The sequence below is a fragment of the Scyliorhinus canicula genome, chromosome 6, assembly GCF_902713615.1.
Source record: "Scyliorhinus canicula chromosome 6, sScyCan1.1, whole genome shotgun sequence".
Classification (NCBI taxonomy): Eukaryota; Metazoa; Chordata; class Chondrichthyes; order Carcharhiniformes; family Scyliorhinidae; genus Scyliorhinus; species Scyliorhinus canicula.
In genome coordinates this window covers 180,967,314-180,981,375 of record NC_052151.1, presented here as the reverse complement: position 1 = coordinate 180,981,375, position 14,062 = coordinate 180,967,314, and the positions used below count along the sequence as shown (strand labels likewise).

At 49.8% G+C, this 14,062-nt stretch overlaps 1 protein-coding gene across 3 annotated transcripts in view; it reads right to left on the bottom strand.

The window, feature by feature from the left end:
* The window catches only part of arid4b (AT-rich interaction domain 4B), a 239,950-nt gene that overhangs the window by 17,864 nt on the left and 208,024 nt on the right, over positions 1-14,062 (bottom strand). The gene's annotated exons all lie outside the window — the stretch shown is intronic.

Here is a 14,062-nt window from a genome sequence, read left to right as displayed (position 1 = left end):
TTCAAACATGATAAAATCTGACATTTCACAGGAGCACAATGTTGACAGATTGGTTCAGAGTATGGCCCATTATGTCGCACTCCTTACACAAGAGGGCACCCTTGTCAACTACACCGACCTACATACGGCACAGAAACAGGCCGTTTGGTATTCAGTTTCCCAACCAGTCACCCCACACTCTGATTAGCATTTATCCACTCGCCCTCCACAGCCGTTGCAAGGTTACTCTCTCAAGGGAGACTCAGTGTCCTTTACATACTGCTTTGGAATTGCAAAATGAAGGATAACAGGTTACAAAAGTAAAAATGCTGCGCATGCTGGAAATCTGAAAGATGCTGGAAACACTCAGCAGGTCTGTGCGGTGAGAGAAACAGAGTTCACGTTTCAGCTGATGACCTTTCATCAGAATAGGAAGATGTTAGATCTTTAACAGTTTGTGAGCGAAAGGAAAATTTGGGAGGGGTGAAAAGAACAAAAGGGAAGGTCTGTGATAGGGTGGAGGGTAGGAGAGATTAAATGGCAAAACAGATGATGGTGGAAGGAGCAATGGGGCAGTGCTGAAACAAGTGTAGAAAGAAAAGGTGGATCCGGAGGGGTCCCAATTGATAATAGCAGAGTAGCACAAGGGTGGGAGGACATGGAAAACCCGTTTGAATGGAGAATGTGCCTGGGAATAGAGGTGAAAGGTGGTCGACCACAGGAGTGCAGAGCAGCTCTCCACTGCCGGTTGCCTCACCCATCCACATTATGGGCTTTGATTTCTGGCCAAGGCAGGTATGTTCAGTGTATGAAGTGTATTTATGTTCCATTTCAATTGGTCTACTCTTTACCAAACCCCAAAATCTTTTCAGAGATTTATATAGCATCTCATCTTAGCTTCAGATGTCCCAAAGTGCCTCACAACCAAAGAATTACTTTGGAAATACAGACAGTGCTGTAAGGAATTATAGGCCAAGTAATTATAAGCCAGTGAGCTTGACGTCAGTAATAGTGAAATTATTGGAAAAGATTCTCAGAGATAGGGGGCTAGATTCTCCAATTTTCAGGCTATGTCCTGACGCCAGCATGGGACATACGAACACAAGTACTAGGAGCAGGAGTAGGCCATCTGGCCCCTCGAGCCTGCTCCACCATTCAATGAGATCATGGCTGACCTTTTGTAGACTCAGCTCCACTTTCCGGCCCGAACACCATAACCCTTAATCCCTTTATTCTTCAAAAAACGATCTATCTTTATCTTAAAAACATTTAATGAAGGAGCCTCTCCTGCTTCACTGGGCAAGGAATTCAATAGATTCACAACACTTTGGGTGAAGAAGTTCCTCCTAAACTCAGACCTAAATCTACTTCCCCTTATTTTGAGGCTATGCCCTCTAGTTCTGCTTTCACCCGCCAGTGGAAACAACCTGCCCACATCTATCCTATCTATTCCCTTCATAATTTTATATGTTTCTATAAGATCCCCCCTCATCCTTCTAAATTCCAACGAGTACAGTCCCAGTCTACTCAACCTCTCCTCGTAATCCAACCCCTTCAGCTCTGGGATTAACCTAGTGAACCTCCTCTGCACACTCTCCAGTGCCAGTACGTCCTTTCTCAAGTAAGGAGACCAAAACTGAACAATACTCCAGGTGTGGCCGCACTAACACCTTATACAATTGCAGCATAACCTCCCTAGTCTTAAACTCCATCCCTCTAGCAATGAAGGACAAAATTCCATTTGCCTTCTTAATCACCTGTTGCACCTGTAAACCAACTTTTTGCGACTCACGCACTAGCACACCCAGGTCTCTCTGCACAGCAGCATGCTTTAATACTCTTTAATACTCTGGGAGCATGGGAACGTGGCGCAAAACGGCCACCGATCCTCCGTTTGTAGGCAGGCAGCATAGAGCACCCAGCTCTAGCTGCCGATACAGCCAGAGAATTGCTGAGTCCGTGGCTGCGCACAGCGGCGGCCTGCAGCGGCAGTACGTGGACCCGGCCTGCTAAATAGTGACCCCCTTTGGCCAGGCTCGTCACCCCCGGACCACCCCCACCAGTGCCCTCAGCCCTGCCAAAGCCCCCCCTGCCAGCAGTTTGGCTCTCCCCCGACTGTGGCGGCGGTGGATTTAGTCCACACCCGCCACTCCGAGTTCTCAAACAATAGCAGGAGAGACCCACGCCGTCAGGAACTCGGCCTGTTGGTGGCGGAACATCGGGGGGAGGGCCTCAGGCAAAGTCCTGAGGCTGTCGATACGGCGTGCGGTGTACTCTGCTTTGGAGGGGGTGGAGCATCATAAAAGCTACGCCAACCCCGATTTTCTTGCAGAAAGAGATTCTCCGTCCGATCACCGAATGCGATTTCGGCGTCGGAGAATCCCGGCCAGGATCTGTGCACATTTGGAAGTGAATGGTCTCATTAGCGATAGACAGCGTGGTTTTGTACGAGGGAGGTCATGTCTCACTAATTTAATTGAGTTTTTTGAGGAGGTGACAAAAACGATTGACGAGAGAAGGGCTGTGGATATTGTCTACATGGACTTAGTAAAACATTTGACAAGGTCCCTCATGGCATGCTGGTGCAAAAGATTAGATCACATAGGGTCAGGGGTGAACTAGCTAGATGGATTCAGAACTGGCTTGGCCATAGAAGAGAGGGTAGGAGTGGAAGGGCGTTTTCCGAATAGAGATCTGTAACTAGTGGTGTTCCGCAGGGATCAGTACTGGGACCTTTTCTGTTTGTAATATATATAAATGACTTGGAAGAAAATGTAGCGGGTCTGATTAGCAAGTTTGCTGATGATACTAAGATTGCAGGAGTTGCGGACAGTGATGAAGATTGTCAGAGAATACAACAGGATATAGACACGCTGCAAAATTGGGCGGGGATATGGCAGATAGAATTTAAGCTGGAAAAATGCAAGGTGATCCATTTTGGTAGATCCAATTCAGGTGGGAGCTATAAAATAAATCATCAGGAGCATAGAGACACAGAGATTTGGGTGTGAAGGTCCACAGATCCTTAAAAGTGGCAGCACAGGTGGAAATGGTGGTAAAGAAAGCATATGGCATGCTTGCCTTCATAGGACGGGGCATCGAGTATAAAAGCTTGCAAATTATGTTAATTATATAGAATGTTGGTTAGGCCACATTTGGAATACTGGTCACCGCACTACCAGAAGGATGTGGAGGCTTTGGAGAGAGTACAGAAAAGGTTTTCCAGGATGTTGCCTGGTATGGAGGGTATTAGCTATTAGCTAACGGGCAGCATGGTAGCATTGTGTATAGCATAATTGCTTCACAGCTCCAGGGTCCCAGGTTCAATTCTGCCTTGGGTCACTGTCTGTGCGGAGTCTGCACATCCTCCCCGTGTGTGCGTGGGTTTCCTCCGGGTGCTCCGGTTTCCTCCCACAGTCCAAAGATGTGCAGGTTAGGTGGATTGGCCATGATAAATTGCCCTTAATGTCCAAAATTGCCGTCAGTGTTCGGTGGGGTTACTGGGTTATGGGGATAGAGTGGAGGTGTTGACCTCGGGTAGGGTGCTCTTTCCAAGAGCCGGTGCAGACTCGATGGGCCAAGTGGCCTCCTGCTGCACTGTAAATTCTATGATAAGGAGAGATTGAATAAACTGGTATTGTTCTCCCTAGAGAGACGGTGGCTCAGGGGCTACCTGATAGAAGTTTATAAAATTATTAGGGGTATAGACAGGGTGAACAGTTGGAGGCTTTTTCCCAGGGCGGAATTGAAAATTACAAGGAGGCACAAGTTCAAGGTGAGGGGGGATAGGTTCAGTGGAGATGTGCAGGGGAAACTTTTTTATACAAGCGGGTGGTGGTGGCCTGGAACGCACTGTCAAATGAGGTGGTTGAGGCAGATACGTTAGTGACCATCAACATTTATCTGGATAGGCACATGAACAGAGGGGGTATAGAAGGATACAGGTGGTTGGTCTAGATAGGATACGTGATCAGCGCAGGCTTGGAGGGCTGAAGGGACTGTTTCTGTGCTGTACTGTTCTTTGTTTCTTTTGAATGATTTTTAATTGGTAATGGGTTGAAGGGTTATAGAGAATGGGCAGGACGGTGGAGTTAAGACCAGGGTGAGATTAGCCATGAACAAATAGAGGAGCAGACTCGATGAGCCAAATGGCCTAATTCCGCTCCTATATCTTATGAACTTATGAATGCAGTTGCCAATTTGCAGATAGCAAGATCCCACACACTGCAAACAAGACAAATAAGCAGATAATCTGGTCAGTGATCTTACTGAGAGATAAATATTGGTCAAGACACTTGGGAGATGTTCCCTGCTCTTCTTCTAAAAGTGCCGTAGAATCGTCTGCATCTTCTCGAAAGGCCAAACGAGGCCTTAATTTAACACTGTCTGCATGTTCTCCTCGTGTGTGCATGGGTTTCCTCCGGGTGCTCCGGTTTCCTCCCACAATCCAAAGATGTGCAGGTTAGTTGGATTGGCCCTTAATGTCCAAAAGGTTAGATGGGGGTTACTGGGATAGGATGGCGGCATGGGCTTCAGGAGGGTGCTCTTTCCAAGGGCCGGTGCAGACTCGATGGGCCGAATGGCCTCTTTCTGCACTGTAAATTCTATGATCTATGATTCCAAAGAAAGTATAACACTTCCTCAATGCTACCACATGGCTGTACTTCCTTGGTTGAGAAGTCATGAAAGGTGCCACACTAATGCAAGTTTTTTTCATTCACAGGTTCAGCTTCCAAAATTTACAAGATTAAATAGCAGCACTGGTTCCAATAGGGCTCATACCACTTAGCAGTGAGACAACAGTGGAAAAAAGAGGTCAAATAGAGTTCAAAATACACAAGGGTGGCAGACGAATTCTCCCTTGGAAGAATTCCTCATTGGGGTGACCAATGAGAGGAACGTTGCCCCCAAACTTGAGAGTGACAGAATCTGTGAGGAGCTGCTCCTCCAATCACAATACAATTGCTCCCGCGCTTGCTGATAGGCTCAATTGCAGTTTACCAGTGAGGCTACCAGCAAGAAGCATGGGAGCGAAACAGCCCGTCATTGGAGGAGCATAATGGAAAAGTAAGTGGTGATGCATAACGCAGATAGACTGAAAAACAGGAGCTCAGATCCTGACCACAGGAAACCGGGCGAGGGAGATAGTAACTGGGAACATAGCTACCTTGCCGCAGGGACGCCCATACTGAACCCAGAGTTACTGCGATCTGACAGATCGAGGAAAGAAACAGCAGCCAGGCTATCCCAGACCTCATCTGATCGCTGATCTCAGGAGCCCTGGTGCCTGTATTGAACTGGCCAGCTCCAGAATCAGCCACAACTTCCTGGTCCCAGATGTTACTGCATCCAAACCACACGTTGAAGTACAAAACAGGACAGAATGGTTTTCCTTGATCGTAGGTTTATTCACAGGAGGCAGCCGTACCAATATCTGCCTTCTAACCACTTCTTAGATGTTTCTCTCTTTATGGTTTCCTAGTCCTTAATCAAATAATGTCTATCACCTGTGTACCTTTAACAACATAATTAATAAACCATTAATGGTCATGGTCCTAGAACCACAGCCAGCGGCATCGAGTGACCCAGCGTCAGGAAATGGTGATAGAGTCCGAATACATGAACTGGAGCAGTGGCGATATCACACTCTACCCAGGTGAGTAAGAGTGAGACGCCAAGGGGGTGGGGGAGACACACACATGCTCCCAAGTGGTGAGAGGGAAAGCACGAGAGAGAGAGAGAGAGAGAGAGAGAGTGCGAGAAAGAGAGCAAGAGAGAGAGGGCAGAGAGAGCAAGAGAGACATGCTCGCAGACTCCCAAGGGGTGAGAGAGAGAGAGGCACACTGAGACTCTGAGGAGGTTAGAGTCAGTGAGCGATACACTGAGGGTTGGGATGTTGGGTTGCTGAGTGAGTGGGTGAATGGAGGAAGAGGAGGGCTGTGAAGCGGGATAGATTCTGTCCTCATTCTACCCCTGGTCTTTTAGGTTTTTTTGCCTCTTTTAAAAAATTACATTATAGAATCTCTACAATGCAGAAGAAGGCCATTCAGCCCATCGAGTCTGCACCAACCCTCCGAAACAGCACCCCATCCAGGCCCACCCTTCGCCCTATCCCAGTAACTGCACCTAACCTGCACATCTTTGGACACTAAGGGACAATTTATCATGGCCAATCCACCTAACCTGCACATCTTTAGACTGTGGGAGGAAATCACAGCACCCGGAGGAAACTCACGCAGACACAGGGAGAACGTGCAAATTCCATACAGAAAGTGGCCCTAAGGCTGGGATTGAACCCATGTCCCTTATGCTGTGAGGCAGGGGTGGCCACGTCCCGATTACAAAATGGACACTTGCAGAGAATGAAGGGAAAAATGGACAATGCTGAGAAAGCAAGCAGGGCAAGGTTGGTCTGTTGATTGCAGTTTGCAGCTCCTAGACAAGACTGATACTGCAAAGCCATTAACATACTAATGAAGGCAGCACGGTGGCCTAGTGGTTAGCACAACCGCCTCACGGCGCTGAGGTCCCAGGTTCGATCCCGGCTCTGGGTCACTGTCCGTGTGGAGTTTGCATATTCTCCCCGTGTCTGTGTGGGTTTCGCCCCCACAACCCAAAAATGTGCAGAGTAGGTGGATTGGCCACGCTAAATTGCCCCTTAATTGGAAACAATAATTGGGTAATCTAAAATTTAAAAAAAAACATACTAATGAGCCCTCTCCGGGGACAACAGAGAAACATTTAGGTAAACGATACTAAAGCAGACACCCCGGCGCCAGAGGAGACTAGAACAAAGCAAGCCAACGGCCACCTAGGACCCGCCCAGCAATCAGGGCAGCCACCCCTTTATTGGAGGAAATCGATAGCAATGATCAGGATATGGTACAATTAATTGGGACCAAGTTCAAGGACCGGCCAAAAGCGCGCGAAGCCCCCTTTGGGTATAAGAAGCCCCCAAGAGAGAATCGTTCTTCTTGGCCTTGGCTCTCAGCAACGAGAGGTCTGCCTAGCAGCCGCACCAGAACAAATAAGTCCAAAGTCAACGCACGCTATGAGACAGACGCCCCTAGCTACTATTCTAGACCAGCTCGACCTCAGCAGCCTCAGAACCGGACAACGGCCACTGAGTGGGCGCCCGAAGCTAAGTATAGGCTTTAGTAGTAGTGATAGTTTAGTTAGTAGAGTTTGTGCATGAGTATAATTCACTGTGTGTGTAAATAAATGAGCATTGATTTCAAACTTACTAACTGGTGTATCGAGTCATTGATCAGTATTCAGTTTTGAACCTTGTGGTGGTATCAAAAAGATACCTGGCGACTCTTGAGCAAGCATAATTAGAATTAAGGACGGCGACCATATTAACCGCCATAAACAGAGCCAATTAAGGAGAGAACACAACAAGCAACAGTATTGCTGACCACTGCCATATATGCTGAGCTGACTCAGAGAATTGACATCCCTTTTAAACTTTTCAAAATGCTGTTGAATCACTGTATTTATTTTTGGGTGATTGTGCAGCATGCTGTAATTAATGTTGGAACAATGGTCTTATTTTTGTAATGGTGGGAGCAGGAATGCCGGGGGAGGAGGTGGCGAGCCAGAGGGTTAGGGAGGGAGGGAGGTGGCGAGCCGGAGGGTTGGGGAGGGAGGGAGGTGGTGAGCCGGGGGTCGGGGAGGGAGGGAGGTGGCGAGCCAGAGGGTCAGGGAGGGAGGGAGGGGGTGAGCTCCCGGAGGGTTGGGGAGGGAGGGAGGTGGCGAGCCGGAGGGTCGGGGGGGGAGGGAGGTGGTGAGCCGGAGGGTCGGTGAGGGAGGGAGGTGGTGAGCCGGAGGGTCGGGGAGGGAGGGAGGTGGCGAGCCGGAGGGTCGGGGAGGGAGGGAGGGAGGTGGTGAGTCGGAGAGGGAGGGAGGGAGGTGGTGAGTCGGACAGGGAGGGAGGGAGGTGGTGAGCCGGAAGGTTGGGGAGGGAGGGAGGTGGTGAGCCGGAGGGTTGGGGGGGAGGGAGGTGGTGAGCCGGAGGGTCGGGGAGGGAGGGAGGGGGCGAGCCGGAGGGTTGGGGAGGGAGGGAGGTGGCGAGCCGGAGGGTTGGGGAGGGAGGGAGGTGGCGAGCCGGAGGGTTGGGGAGGGAGGGAGGTGGTGAGCCGGAGGGTCGGGGAGGGAGGGAGGTGGTGAGCCGGAGGGTCGGGGAGGGAGGGAGGTGGTGAGCCGGAGGGTTGGGGAGGGAGGGAGTTGGCGAGCCGGAGGGTCGGGGAGGGAGGGAGGTGGTGAGCCGAAGGGTTGGGGAGGGAGGGAGTTGGTGAGCCGGAGGGTTGGGGAGGGTAGGAGGTGGAGGGAGGGAGGTGGTGAGCCGGAGGGTTGGGGAGGGAGTTGGCGAGCCGGAGGGTCGGGGGGGAGGGAGGGAGGTGGTGAGCCGAAGGGTTGGGGAGGGAGGGAGGTGGCGAGCCGGAGGGTCGGGGAGGGAGGGAGGTGGCGAGCCGGAGGGGCGGGGAGGGAGGGAGGGAGGTGGTGAGCCGAAGGGTTGGGGAGGGAGGGAGGTGGTGAGCCGGAGGGTCGGGGAGGGAGGTGGCGAGCCGGAGGGTCGGGGAGGGAGGGAGGTGGCGAGCCGGAGGGTCGGGGAGGGAGGGAGGTGGCGAGCCGGAGGGTCGGGGAGGGAGGGAGGTGGTGAGCTGGAGGGTCGGGGAGGGAGGGAGGTGGCGAGCCGGAGGGTCGGGTAGGGAGGGAGGGAGTTGGTGAGCCGGAGGGTCGGGGAGGGAGGGAGGTGGCGAGCCGGAGGGTTGGGTAGGGAGGGAGGGAGTTGGTGAGCCGGAGGGTTGGGGAGGGAGGGAGTTGGCGAGCCGAAGGGTTGGGGAGGGAGGGAGGTGGTGAGCCGGAGGGTCGGGGAGGGAGGGAGGTGGCGAGCTGGAGAGGGAGCCATGAGCGGCAGTGTGATTTTAAAATCGGCCAAACATGTTCAATAACTGTATTAAAATAATAATGGCAGCAGCACGCTTGGGGAATATCCCCAAATCACGAACCGCACTATAGGATATGCTACACACTGTAAACAAAAGACAAATTAGAGATTTTGTGTGTCAATACCACCAAACACCACATGATGGCATTTAATCATTCAGACCATGACACAAGGCAAGGTGCAGGAATCATTTAAAGTCTGCTCCTAAATACATTCCCTTTCCTATCTAAACTTTTCCTGTCTGATTTATTCCCATTCCTATTATGGTAAACACCGCGTAGCAGTGACTGACTCTATTCCAATTTAAACTTTAAGGAAATTATTAGCATCGGACTTTGACTAAATATCCCAAACTGCCTCCCTCACAGGAGCATTCTAAAATAAAGTCTGACAGCAAGTCTGACATAAGGAGATATCAGAATAAAAGCTTGGCCAAAGAGGTAGGGTTTAAGGAATGTTTTAAAGGGGTTTGGGGGTCAGTTAGTTCTGTTGGCTAGATAGTATGGTGAAGTCTGTGGCCAATGGGCTCAATCCCTATACCAGCTATGGTAGTTCACACTGTGCCCCATGTTTGATGCTGAGTGGTGCCTCTCAGGCGATATAATCACTTTACTCTCCTGAACAGAGACAGATGCTTATGATCCCTCGTGGACTGTGGCTAATTATCTTAATTGAGGAAAGCAAGATGGAGAAATGTAGGGAACAGTACTCCAGAGCTTAGGGGCGAGGTATGACCAGCAACGGTGGGGCAATCAAAATTCAGGATGCTAAAGAGATTTGAATTAGAGGTTCACATATATTGAAGGGTTGTGGGACTGCTGATTAGAGATTGACAGGGCTGAGACGACCAAGGGATTTGAAAACTAGCATGAGAATTTTAAAATCTAGACATTGCTCAAGTGGAAATCAATGTAGGTCAGAGAGGACAGCTGAACGGGACTTTCTGTAATTTAAGGGTGAACTTAAGTTTACAGAGGGTAGAATATGGAATACAGCGAGGAGTGCATTGGAATAGTTAAATCTAGGGGTAATGAAGGGGCGGATGAGGCTTTTAACAGATGACCTCAGACAGGGGCGATGTTACAGAAGTGGAAATACAGAATAGTCAGGAATGAGGTTGGTAACACATCTCTGGGTCAAGTATGGCATCAAGGTTGTGAACAGACAGATTAATCTCAGACTGGAGGGTGGAGGGATGGAGTGTGTAGTTGGAGAATGGAGTCTGGGGCAGGGACAAAAACAATGGTTTCAGTCTTGCCCAATGTTAAATTGGAGGAAATAGAGAGGAGAGGTTGGGGCAGGATGATGTGGTCAACCTTATCAAGGACGTACATCGGTCGAGAAGCACGGGGATGGAAAGTTTGTCACAGTCACATAAGATGTGCGATGGCCCTTTTGCTCAAGGGTGGGGCGCGGGAAAGAGAATACAAAATTTTATATGGGGTGGTGGTTCCTTTAAAGATAGGATCTAATAGCTGGTTAAAAAAAACAGCTGAGTTACAGTAAATAATCATGGGACGGGACCAAGTTGTCTGGGAGATGAATAATAGAAAAAGGGGTCAATGAGTTAACTATAGGGGTCAGTAGATTCCTGGGGGTGTTTCTTACATTAGTTTGCAATCTTAGAAGAAGCTGAAATGAAGGAAACATCGCCTTCAGTATAATAGGATTAAAATTCAGGGTTTTGGCAAGAAGAGTTAAAACTCTTTTTAGTTCAAAGACCCAACGGAATGTGGGTCATACAGACACATATCTCTGCTGAACGCAGACGCCAAAATACTGGCCAAAATCCTAGCCAAAAGACTAGAAGACTGTGTACCTGAGGTGGTCACAGAGGACCAGACGGGCTTCGTCAAAGGTAGACAGCTTACCTCGAACATCAGGTGCCTGCTGAACGTGATAATGACCCCCTCCGGGGAGAGAACACAAGAGGTGATCGTCTCCCTGGACGCAGAAAAGGCCTTCGACAGAGTCGAATGGAAATGCCTCATCGAGGTACTGGAGCGGTTCGGGCTTGGAACAGGGTTCACCGCTTGGGTAAAGCTCCTATACAACGCTTCCATGGCGAGCGTACGGACTAACAATACCAACTCCCAATACTTCCAGCTGCATAGGGGCACAAGACAGGGATGCCCACTGTCCCCGCTGCTGTTTGCACTAGCAATCGAACCGCTAGCAATTGCGCTCAGGGCAGCAAAAAATTGGAGGGGGATCCGAAGGGGAGGCAGAGAGCACAGAGTCTCACTCTATGCAGATGACCTGCTCCTCTACATCTCGGACCCACAGAGCAGCATGGACGGAATCATTGCGCTCTTGAAAGAGTTTGGAGCCTTCTCGGGCTACAAACTCAACATGAGCAAAAGAGAGATCTTCCCAGTACACCCGCAATGGGGGAGGGGCAGCACTAAAGGGGCTGTCGTTCAAACAAGCCCGACACAAATTCCGCTATCTTGGGATCCAAATAGCCCATGACTGGAAAGGGATCCACAAATGGAACCTCACCAGCCTGACGGAGGAAGTAAAAAAGGACCTGCAAAGATGGAATACACCCCTACTCTCCCTCGCGGGGAGAGTCCAGACGATCAAAATGAATGTACTGCCCAGGTTCCTCTTCCTGTTTAGATCCATTCCGATCAACATCCCCAAGGCCTTTTTCAAAGCGCTGGACAAACTTATCATGGCGTTCATATGGGGGGAGGGGGGGGGGGGGGGGGGGGGGGGGTTAAAAATGCTAGGATCCCAAAGAAGGTCCCACAAAAAACAAAATCCGGGGGGGCTACAATTCTACCACTGGGCGGCTACAGCAGAGCGAGTAAGGGGATGGATCCAGGAGCCAGAGTGAGTGCGTGCGGAGGAGGCCTCCTGCATGGGGACCTCCCTCCGGGCCCTCGCCACGGCAGCACTCCCATCCCCACCCAAAAAACACTCCAGCAGCCCAGTGGTGACAGCCACCCTCCAATCCTGGAACCAACTGCGGCAGCAATTTGGCCTGACCAAAATGTCGGACAAGGCTCCCATCTGCAACAACCATAGGTTCACAGCAGCACTGACTGACGCCACCTTCAAAAGGTGGAGGCAGGACGGAGGGACACTGACAGTCAGGGACCTATACACGGACGGCAGGATTGCAACACTGGACGAACTGACAGAGAATTTCGGCTAGCCAGGGGGAACGAGCTACGGTACCTGCAGCTCAAAAACTTCTTACGAAAGGAGACAAGGACGTACCCACAACCGCCACGACAGACACTACTGGAAGACCTACTGGATGCAAGTATCCTAGAGAAAGGGAACTGTAGCGACATGTATGACCGACTGGTAGGGACGACACCGTACTGGACGCAACAAGAAAGAAATGGGAGGATGACCTGGGGATTGAGATAGGGTGGGGACTCTGGAGCGAAGCACTGCATAGGGTCAACTCCACGTGCGCAAGGCTCAGCCTGACGCAACTAAAAGTGGTACATAGAGCCCACTTAACAAGAAACCGTATGAGTAGGTTCTTCCCGGAGGTGGAGGACAGATGTGAACGGTGCCAAAGAGGCCCGGCCAACCACGCCCACAAGTCTTGCCCCAGACTTGTGGAGTACTGGACAGCCTTCTTCGAGGCTATGTCCAAAGTGGTAGGGGTGAGGGTGGAGCCATGCCCGATAGTGGCGGTCTTCGGGGTTTCAGACCAGCCAGATCTGTTCCTGGGGAGGAGGGCGGACGCCCTTGCCTTTGCCTCCCTGATCGCCCGCTGTAGAATCCTGTTTGGCTGACGGTCAGCAGCACCACCCAGAGCTGCAGACTGGCTGTCCGACCTCTCGGAATCTCTCCAAATGGAGAAAATCAAATTCGCCATCCGAGGGTCGGACGACGGCTTCCACAGAACGTGGGAGCCATTCATGCAATTGTTCCGGGACCTCTTTGTGGCCAACGAACAAGAGGAAGAATAGTCGGGTGGCCAAGAATCAGGGGAAAATGGACGGGAATCGGGGGGAGGTAGCCGGGGGGGGGGGGGGGGGGGGGGGCTACGGGTTTGTTATGGGGGTTTGTTCTCATGGTTTTATGCTTATTTCTTTTTCTTGTTAATTTATTGTTTTTGTATTGGAGGGGAGGGGTTACTATTTTTCTCTGTTGTGATAACATTTGTTGTTGAAAACTTGAATAAAAAGTATTCCAAAAAAAAAAGGACAAAGCCGCAAGCGACAGTCTGATGGCAAGCTAAGGCCCAAAACCAAATTGTAAATAAATGCCTATAAACATGTGCCTCAGCCATATTGGGGAATGTAAAATACGTATGCCGGTTAAAGGGGGTGGCCACAGTTGTTATTATGAAGATGCTTACCTGTAAATATACATGTTAATTTTTGCGTGTTTTTTCCCCTAATAATTTGTAATTTGTTGGATATAAAATATGAAAACTCAATAAAAAACATTTCCAAAATAAAAACCTCTTTTTTAGTTGAAAGACTCTATTAGGTAGCACGGTGGTCAGCACTGACACTTCACAGCACCAGGGACCCAGGTTCGATTCCCGGCTTGGGTCACTGTATGTGGAGTCTGCACGGTCTCCCTGTGTCTGTGTGGGTTTCCTCCCACAAGTCCCGAAAGACGTGCTTGTTAGGTGAATTGGACATTCTGAATTCTCCCCCAGTGAATCCGAACAGGGGCCGGAGTGTGACGATGAGGGGTTTTTCATAATAACTTCATTGCAGTGTTGTGTTTTTAAAAAAAATTTAGAGTACCCAATTCATTTTTCCAATTAAGGGCAATTTAGCGTGGCCAATCCACCTACATTGCCCATCTTTGGGTTGTGGGGCAAAACCCTGGCAGCTGGTAGAATTTAAACTCAGACAATAACAAATCCAGAATGAGAGCTAGTCTTAGTGATGGTGAGCATGAAACTATTATTGATCGTCTTAAAACCCATCTGGTTTCCTTAAACTTAGGCACCCCTAACTGCCCTCTGAAATGGCTTAATATATAGTTCAAGGGCAAGTCAAGGATAGTCTTTCCAACAATGCCCACATCCTATGGAACAATTAAAAAAAATAATTGGGTTTATTATATTTTTATTATCTTTAATATGATTGACTATTTAAGATAGAGGATGATTATTAGATTGATTCCAGAGATGAGGGGTTTGAT